This window comes from Monodon monoceros, unplaced genomic scaffold, assembly GCF_005190385.1.
Source record: "Monodon monoceros isolate NGI ecotype Baffin Bay Population unplaced genomic scaffold, NGI_Narwhal_1 Super_Scaffold_20, whole genome shotgun sequence".
Classification (NCBI taxonomy): Eukaryota; Metazoa; Chordata; class Mammalia; order Artiodactyla; family Monodontidae; genus Monodon; species Monodon monoceros.
Genome location: NW_021703777.1, coordinates 26,158,851 through 26,168,208, shown reverse-complemented (window position 1 = coordinate 26,168,208; position 9,358 = coordinate 26,158,851). Strand labels below are relative to the sequence as shown.

Below are 9,358 nucleotides of genomic sequence, written 5' to 3'. Positions count from 1 at the left end.
TAAACTGTAATTTACATTGCTAAATTATTAATTTAATATTTGAATTCACGTCAATGTAAGTGTGTTAGATTACAGTTTAATACTATGAATAGTTAAGACCTCTATCACAGATTTAAATTTTAGGGAATAGTTCTGTATTGGCCCACAGAATGTCAAAAATAATAATAATTGATTTACATTGTAATTTTATGTTTTTTATTTTATGCATTTATCCATTGGTTTCACCAAAGTGTTGAAGAGGTCCATGGCATAAAGATGATTTTTTTTAAAAGGAAACCCTGAAATAACTTTTAAAAATAAAATATATGAGGGAGAATGTGTTTTACATGCCTTAGCTTGGTAGAACTTTGAACTGATGGTCAGATCAATGACTGTCCCTTTCAAGACAGCATTGGAAAGGACACATTGATGACCCAAGAGCAACATGAAACAAGTTGGTGTGATTTAAATCTGGATGGGGAGTTATGGGCTTGCTGTCCTGGATGGTACCAAGTGCAGTTCTACAGTAAACTGTAACTGAATTAATTTCCAGGGAAGCTCAAATTTGGACATTAAAGGGAAATGGCAAAAATTACAAAATTTGGCTCCTGGGAAATAAATGTCCTTTGTAGTACAATGACATGGGCCCAGTTAATTAATTGGGAGAAAATGGTTTGTTTGTTTATTTGGAGGACTAAATATCTAACTATGACACATATCTACAGTTAGGGATATAAGGAGAGAAAGGAAACAATGTGAATTTTGTATTCTTACTTTGTTGGCTGATCAGATGTTGGATTGTTCACATGTATTGAGCATCCATATTGCTCAATAAATGGGCCAGGCATTGTCCTAGCTTTTGGGGAGTCTATAAAAATAAATGAGACAATTTTTAAAAATGAGTGTATTGTTTGGGCACAGAGAAGGATCATTATTTCTTTAGAACATAATATTTTGTAAAATGACATTGTTATGACTTTAAACAGTTAATTCTCCTTCTACTAAGATTTCTTATCATCAGGAAACAATTGAATTAACTAGTTTTCCTTTAGTCTAGAAATTCCCAGAGTGTTAATATTCTCTGTCATACCAAGCATCAGATGTAAACTCCCTGAAGAGGATAACACATAGAAAAGGGGCCTGGTTGAGTTGGTGAAGTCATTAGATATCTATGAGGCTTGGCCTAGGGGACTAGGAAGGTGGTCTTGACCCAATAGATCTCTCCTAGATTGTCTGAGATAATTCACTTTTTTGAATAGCTCTTCATAAGAGAATCATTGGATTGAGTGAAACCTCCTTGTTGAGACTGGCCTCAAATGAGGACACACAACTTCTGATACATCTTCAGAGTACAGCTAAATGTACTCTGTAAAGCAGGAATTTTGAAGAAAATTTTGTTAACAACTTATGGCTATCGGAAAGAAAATAGAAACAGAAACACAAAACCAAGTGATTTGCCTTATAAGGAATAATTCCTGGAGATATCACTGAGATGGCAACATAGAGTCTCCTGAATTCAGGCAAAGGACCTGAGTAGCCATTTTCCCAAAGAAGACATACAAATGTCCAACAGGTACATGAAAAAGTGCTCAACATCACTAATCATCAGAGAAAAACAAGTCAAAACCACAGTGAGAGAAGACCTCACAACTGTTAGAATAGCTAGTATCAAAAAGACAAGAAATAAAAGTGTTGGTGTGGACATGGAGAAAAGGGAACCCTTGTGCACTGTTAGTGAGAATATAAACGGGTACAGCCACTATAGAAAAAACAGTATAGCAGTTCCCCAAAAAGCTAAAAATAGAACTACCATGTGATCCAGCATTCCACTTGTGGGTATATATCCAAAGGAAATGAAATCATTACCTCAAAGAGATATCTGCACTCCCATGTTAATTGCAGCATTATTCATAATAGTCGAGATATGGAAACAACCTAAGTGTCCATCAACAGATGAAAATGTGAGATATATATGTATAACATTCCATTATATATAATATTTCTATATATATATAGTAATATTATTCATGAGAAAAGGAATATTAAGAAATATTACTCATGAGAAAGAAGTAACATTAGCCATGAGAAAAAAGGAAATCTTGCCATTTGTGACGACATGGATGGACCTTGAGAGTATTATGCTAAGTGAAATAAACCAGAGAAAGATAAATTCTGCATCGTATCACTTATATATGGAATCTGAAAAAAAAAAAGTTGAACTCATAGAAATCAAGAATAGAATGGTGATTGCCAGCAGCTGGTGGGGTCAGGGGAATAGGGAGAGGTTGATAAAAGGGTACAAAATTTCAGTTATAAGTTACGTAAGATCTGAGGATCTAATGTGTACCATAGTGACTGTAGCTGATAATACTTTATTGTATAGTTAAAATTTGCTGAGCCAAGAGAGTAGAACTTAAATGTCCTCACCCGGAAAAAAAAAAAAAAAAAAAGACAAATGGGTGAAGTGTAAGAGGTGTGTTAATTAACTCGATGAAGGGGACTTTCACAATGTATACATATATCAGATAACTTTGTACACTTTAAATATATTACAATTTTATTTGTCAAATATATGTCAATAAAACTGGGCGGGGGTGGGGTGAGGAATAACTCCTTTCTCTTCAGGTTGTGGGTCCGGCTCCGGATGGCAGAGACCATGCTTCTTCCTCCACCTGGGGGTGCCCTCCAGCACTTTCAGGCCCACTAGGCTCATCGAGGTCCCGACCACAAAAGGAAGCCCAGGGAGAAGAGATATCACTCCATGGACTGTAACCTTCCTGACACCAGAGATCACACGTGTTTTGCTCACATTCCTTCATTGAACAGTTGTTCATTGAGCGCCCACCCTCTGCCAGATGCTTGGGATACATCGGGAAACCGAAGAGACAAAAGCCAAACAAAACTGTCATCGAACAACAAACAGACAATCACGAAACATCGTAAGTTTGCTTAGAATGAATTAAGTGCCATGGAAAAAAAATAGAACAGGTTGAGGGAGATGGGAAATGCCAGCTGGGAGTTTGTGTGTTTGGGGTGGGCTGTCATTACAATACAAGATAGAGCAGTCGGGGGAGGCCTCCTAGAGAATGTAAATCTGAGAAAGATTTGAAAGAGGTATGAGAATTAACCATGCAAATATATGCTGGCAGGGAAAGGGATGTATACCAGGCAGAGGAAAGAACCAGCACCTAGAGCTTAAGTTCGTAGCTAATTAGAGGAAGGGTGCAGAGGCCAGTGTGGCTCGGGGAGGGGACATGGGATGGTGTCAGAGAGGTGACAGGGAGCAAGTGGTCATGGGAGACTTTGAGGCCATAGTAAGGACTTTGGAATTTTCTTGAGTGAAATGTAGAGTCACTGGAAGGTTTTGGGCAGAGGTGTGGCATGATTTGAACATAAACTTTATCAGAATCATTTGGACCATTGTGCTCAGAATAGACTATAGGGAAGAAAGGGGAAGGCTGAGAAACTGGTGTGCAGAGTGTTATAATACTCCAGTTGGGACAAGTCCACAATTGTCCATCCTACCAGAGTTTTAATGGGGGAGGTGGTAGAAAGGGGCCATGCTCTGGGTATGTTCTGAAGGTAGAGCCAACAGGATTTCTTGCTGGACTGAATGTGGAGTTTGAGAAAAGGGGAGGAATCAGGTCTTTTGCGCAACTGGAAACAGAGTTGCTACCAGCTGACCTTGGGAGCACATGGGGGAATCAGAATGTGAGACCTTTACTTATGGACACATTGGATTGGAGATGCCTTTTAGATATCCAAAAGGAAATGCTGAGTGGGTGTTGGATATATGATCTCAAAGAAGCCCAGAACATGCTACTCCAAAATATGCCTCTCTGGCATATTGACTATTTTGAGTTAAAGGCACTTGAAAAAGAGCAAATACAAGGAAGACACTCTGATCTTCCTTCTTCTTCTTAAAAGCAGAACATGAAATTCCTATATGAAAGATGTCCTCCTTATACCAAAAGGAAAGTAACACTCTCAACCTCAAGGATGAGAAGCTGAGATGGAGAGAATCCTATACAGACATACTTTGTTAAAATAATTCTTATCTTCCTTCAGCCTCCCCACATAGTTTAGTCATTTTTCCACAATTGCCCCTCTTTGTTCAACCTAATGTAAAAAAGCAAATAGGTTTTGCCATTTCTTTGGGTCTTCATTCCTTATGAAGAACCCCGTGTCACATAAAATTTCTACTAAATAAATTGGTGTGCTTTTCTCCTGTTGATCTATCTTATGTCAATTTAATTCTCAGGCCCAGTCAAAAGAGGGTAAAGGTACAAGTTTGTCACTCCTACAGCCTCTAGTTTGGGCAACCGTTCAGGCTGGAGAACACTGCCAGGTGTATAGTCAGCACTCAATAAATATTCATTGAATGAAAGAATGAATGAATTTAAGGTTTGTCTTCCAAGGTCCAGTTTTCTGACTGAGGACTTTCCTCTTCCCCAGATAATTACCACAGAAATATTAATTCTCTTTAGTGGAGACATCAGTCTGTTTGATATCACAAGACAACATTGTCAAAATATAGCAGAGTGAGTCTAGCATACGTACAAAAGTACAAATTTATATATATGTAAATTGGTTGGCTGTAGGTGGGTGTGTTGGTTGGACAGGTGGCTATTATAATTTTTGCAAGGTCATTGAACAAATGGAGATTAGGGTGGAGCTAAGGAAAGTGACATAGGTAGTCTCAAATACATACGGCATTCTTCTAAATTTTGCCTGGAGTTTCCTTAAAGGGGATTGAGAGACTTACATATTAGTATCATGAAATCAAAGACCTCTTGGAGGCCCTGTAAATTACTGTTTGACCTGAAAATGTTCTCAGTTATTCAGAGAGGGCAGAGGTGGACATCTAGGTTTTAGATTCTATGATCTAAACTCCCTTCTTTCCCCATTTGCTCCATTTGTTTTTATAGAAAATTTGTCCTTGTAGGATGTAGCTTAGCTGTTGGAGGATTGGTCTCAATTGTAGTAATACTGTAGCACAACTTTACTCTTTAAAAATGAAACTTCCCCATCCAGTCAAAAATCATGTAGGTCTTTCATACACAATGCATTTCTATATAAGCAATTAAAACAACATAAAAGAACCACCAACTTGGTGCAGAGTCTTTTTAAACAGACCAACTAGTTTGTTTATAAATGTGGTTTTCTAAAGACATGCTTAGAATTCTTTGCAAATAAATATTTGCGTGATATTTTTGTACAAAGATTAATTTCTCCTGGGATAACATGAGTTTTTAGAAATATTCTGTGCATAGCTTCACACTGCCTTTCAGTGATATTAGGAATTTATAGAATATTTCTATTAAGTGAAAATTGGTATACTGAATATACTATTTTGGTGAAATTAATTTAAAATGTGGGCCATATTTAAACTGTGGAGTATGCTATTTTAAATAATTCACCATTCAGATAAAGGAAAACAAAAATACATCTGTATGACAGTAGTTTAGCCATTTTAAGAAATCAGTCTCACTAGTGGCTAGGTTACCAACTCTTTATGAGATCGTAATTTCTAAAGCACAAATATTGAGTTCTACTACCTATCCCTGAGAGTGACTGTACATCTGTGGAATATTTTTTAAAAGATAATTCATCTTTTTCTAAAAAGAAGCACAAAATTGGTTGTTGGACAAGGCTATTTTGTACACAAAATATAATTTTTTTACCTAACCAGAAAAGGAGATTTGAAAATTTTGCATCCGAATCTCCTTGTTTTTCTTCTGCCCTAACCTATTCTTTTGTTTATATCATAATGATCATCACTGAATGTTTTTTACTTGGTCTGATGCATATTTATTTTAATTCCCAGACATTCTATTTGTTCTTACATCAGTTATCTTATGAAAAGTGTAGAATATGTTGGTTGATTTTGGCAACAAGAACTCTTACAGCTTTACTACATGTTGAGCTGAATGTTGTCGTGAGGGAAATAAAACTGGAACATGGGAGTAGGTAGCAGATCTATATTTATCAAAGTACAGCAACTGAAACAATGAATTCAGGTAGTCGGTGGCTAGATTTGAGCGTTAGCATCATTTTAAATGATTATGATGGTGGATTTAACCTACAAGAGTTTTAATTCCTGAAATATACGAATTTGTAAATAAGATCTGGCCTCCTAAGCAGGAAGATGGTATTGCCACACACAGACACAAATAGATCCTAAAGTAAGGTCTGTACTCTGGCAGAATTTAGTTGAACCCAAACAATATCCTGGCTTGAAGGATGAGCTCGAGAAAGTATGTTTTTAAAAGAAAACCAGGTCCAAGGAATGATTTCTCACCACGAATTAAGCTTCATTAGGCTTAGCTTTCTTCCTAGAACTTGATGAGTGGGTTCCGTATAAACATCCTGATCCCTCCGGGGGCCAGACTTCTTCAGGCTCATCCTTCATTCACTTCAGTCCAATTGGCACGGAGCATCCTTGCCCGCATAGCTCTGGGTTCATGGTAACAAAGTCGGAGTTCTCTGATAACTCCCAACTGCTCAATGAGCAGTTTCTCTATCATAATGCATCTTTCCAGATGATTCTTCCCTCAACTAGAATGGAAGAAAACTGCCACGAGGAAGGACAAGTTATACTCCTCTCCACCCCCTCCTTCTTTGCTTCTCCTTTCCTTTTTTTGTTCTACTGCAGGTAAGGGTCGAAAGAGACCTGCACTAGGGTGCTCGAGGAGGGGGGAAAAAAGCCTAACATAAATCCAGAGACACTTCTGTCCCGTAAACAACGTGCTATCTGTGTTACTGAGTCCAAGCTTGTACTGCTCACTGCACAACAGGCCAAGAAATCGAGAGATGAGTTTTTGGGACAAGGAATAGTGACTTTATTTGGAAAGCCAGCAGATAGAGAAGATGGTGGACTCTTGTTGCAAAGAACCATCTTGCCTGAGTTAGAATCCAGGCTTCTTTTATACTAAAAGGGGGGGAATAAAGTCAAACACTTCCTGGTTCCGGTCAGCCTCCGGAAGGGATGTGTTAATTTCTTCCTTCCTGCAGCCATTCACAGGTGGCCCTGGTCAGGATGTTTCCTGTGAGCTAAACAAAGGTATTTTAGCTCAATGCTCATTACCTGGGAGGCAGGGTTTCCAGAGATGGGCCATTATGTATAATTAAACTTATAGGCAACATCCCTTTAGTGATTAACTTGTAATAGAATGCAAACGTTTTTCCCTATTACACCTGGAGCTTCATTTCCCTGAAGTGTGTTACTCCAGATGGCAGGTCTCAGCTTCCTACTCCCTGTTTCTAACTTATATCACAGGACATAATGTTTTGAATAGAGTGCTTAATCAGAAAATCTAATGTTTGAAGACATTTGACAAAGGGGCTTTTGCTTGTTTGTTTGAGAGCAGTTTAAAAGACATCAGTCATCCCACACACTTCTTTGGTGTTCTGGGCATAGGTACCCAAGGATATTTTAGCAGCCAACTGAGCTGGCAGCATCAAGGTAGACCTACCATTGTGTTAGGGCTTGTGAGATTTCCTAGTTGACAATACCTCTATATTCTTCCTTTAGTTAGTGAAATTATAATCAATTTATTTAAGCTTCCTGGTTTATGGAAAGCAAAAGGCCTGGATGAGTGAGCAGAGGTGGAGGCTTTTCTGGCTAGCTAGGTGAGTTTGAGTCACCAAGAATGGGACAAGCCAGCCAGAGACACTAGGCATGGCTCTGCTCTTACCTGAACAGGGTATTTTCAAGATCAGCAGTCCTCAACCAGGACCAACAACCTCTGAGACTTCTGTGCTCCCCGAGCAGAAGTGATGCTGGAAGGGAAGGTTTCCTGGGCTGGGGGCGAATTAGCTGAACTGCTCAAACTCTAGAGCAGTGATGGGGGTGCAGGGAGAGGAGACTGTCGGGGAGAGGTGGGGATTCCCCACTGGTGGTCTTCACCAGCCTCACTTGTTCTGGCCTCATGCTCGACAGCTGGATGAGACAGCGAGACGTGGGTGCTGGAGAAACTGGGCAGGGTTATGTTTTGGTATGAACCTCCCCTGGACTGGGCATCCTGATCCCACCATCACATTCGCAGCAATCTGAGGTCACAGGTTCCTCTCCGAGAGCAGAGTGTACTTGTCAGGGGTAAATGTTCCCTTACAAATGATCAGAGAGTGGCAGTAACATTGTAATCGGGGTGCAGAGAATACTTTTCACCTCTGCCAAGGTGGTGTGCTTCGACGCTCTCCGAAGCACATGTTCTCATTTTCATGAATTCTCTTGTCTTAGGAGAGTTTAGAACTCTTCCTCTGCAAACAACGCCTTATTGTGTCTGCAGCTTCGAACAACTTTCACCTTTCAAATTGCCAATGTGGATTGTGAAAGTGAGAGAATTTTGATGGTCATCCTGCTGTTCTAATCCTGACCTGATCCTGGGTGCGAGTGAGGCCTGCTGTGTGCTTTCGGGAGGTGTGTTTTCCAAATTGACATTTCCCGAAAATGGGTTTCCCTGGGTAAGATAATTACTCTGATCTCTGTAATGATCAATGTCTCAAATACATTGGCAAAGGAAGGAAAGTTGTGTAGCTATTAATAGAGATAACTACGTGTCAGATTTTATCTTTTAGAATATCCACTAGCTTAAGGTACTTTATTTTATTTTCTATTTACCTTGTCATTCAGGAAGCTTATTAGATGAAGAAATGAAAGACCCTGAATGGGAGAGGAAATTCCTCCTAACATAGATACAATAAACCTCAGAGCTGGGATCACATGGTGGCTCGCAGCTCCAGTTTTGCTGTGCATCCTTCTTCTGCCCATTCTTGGTTATGTGTCGTTGGACCAGTTCCTTAACTAGTCTTGCTATTAGAAGCAGTGACTGAAGGAGGTGGGCATTATAGAGAAGTAAAAATGCGAAATCAGTACCTGGAGCAGAGTGGTTGCTCAGTACACGTGTGCTGGTTGAATGAAATGACAGACAGGCTAGAGCATCTAAGTCTGGAGGAAGGGCAGTGCTCTGCAGAGGGTAACTAAGTGAAGCTATGCCATGGTGGCAGAGCAGGTTCTGAAGCAAGGCCAGGTGACCTGAAAGCAGAGCAAGCTGGGAGATGCTCCTATTAACAACTGGGGGCAAAAAGAGGCCAAATTCTTCTCTGCATTTATATAGATGATGTCGATTGTGATATGTCACAAGTATGTAAACATCCCTTTCCCACACTTCCTAATCATCCATACCTGTACTCTCCAACCAACAATAGGGTTTGTGTGGGCAGCAGAGGCCCATATTTAAAAATACATATTATTTGTGGGTTTCTTTTTTACTATAAATAATCTAGGTTTTAAGATAAAATTTGGAATATTATTTTTCATAAAGTAAAGAGACTTGAGTTTCAACTAGATTGCATCTAGTGTACATTTATTTCATCT

At 39.3% G+C, this 9,358-nt stretch overlaps 1 protein-coding gene across 1 annotated transcript in view; it reads left to right on the top strand.

Moving 5' to 3' along the window:
* The first annotated feature begins 2,228 nt into the window (after positions 1-2,228).
* Positions 2,229-9,358, top strand: part of TTC29 (tetratricopeptide repeat domain 29) — a 357,551-nt gene continuing 350,421 nt past the window's right edge. Inside the window, exon 1 of the mRNA XM_029234687.1 lies at positions 2,229-2,918. The gene's annotated coding sequence lies outside the window, so the exon portion shown is untranslated. The remainder of the gene's footprint in view (positions 2,919-9,358) is intronic.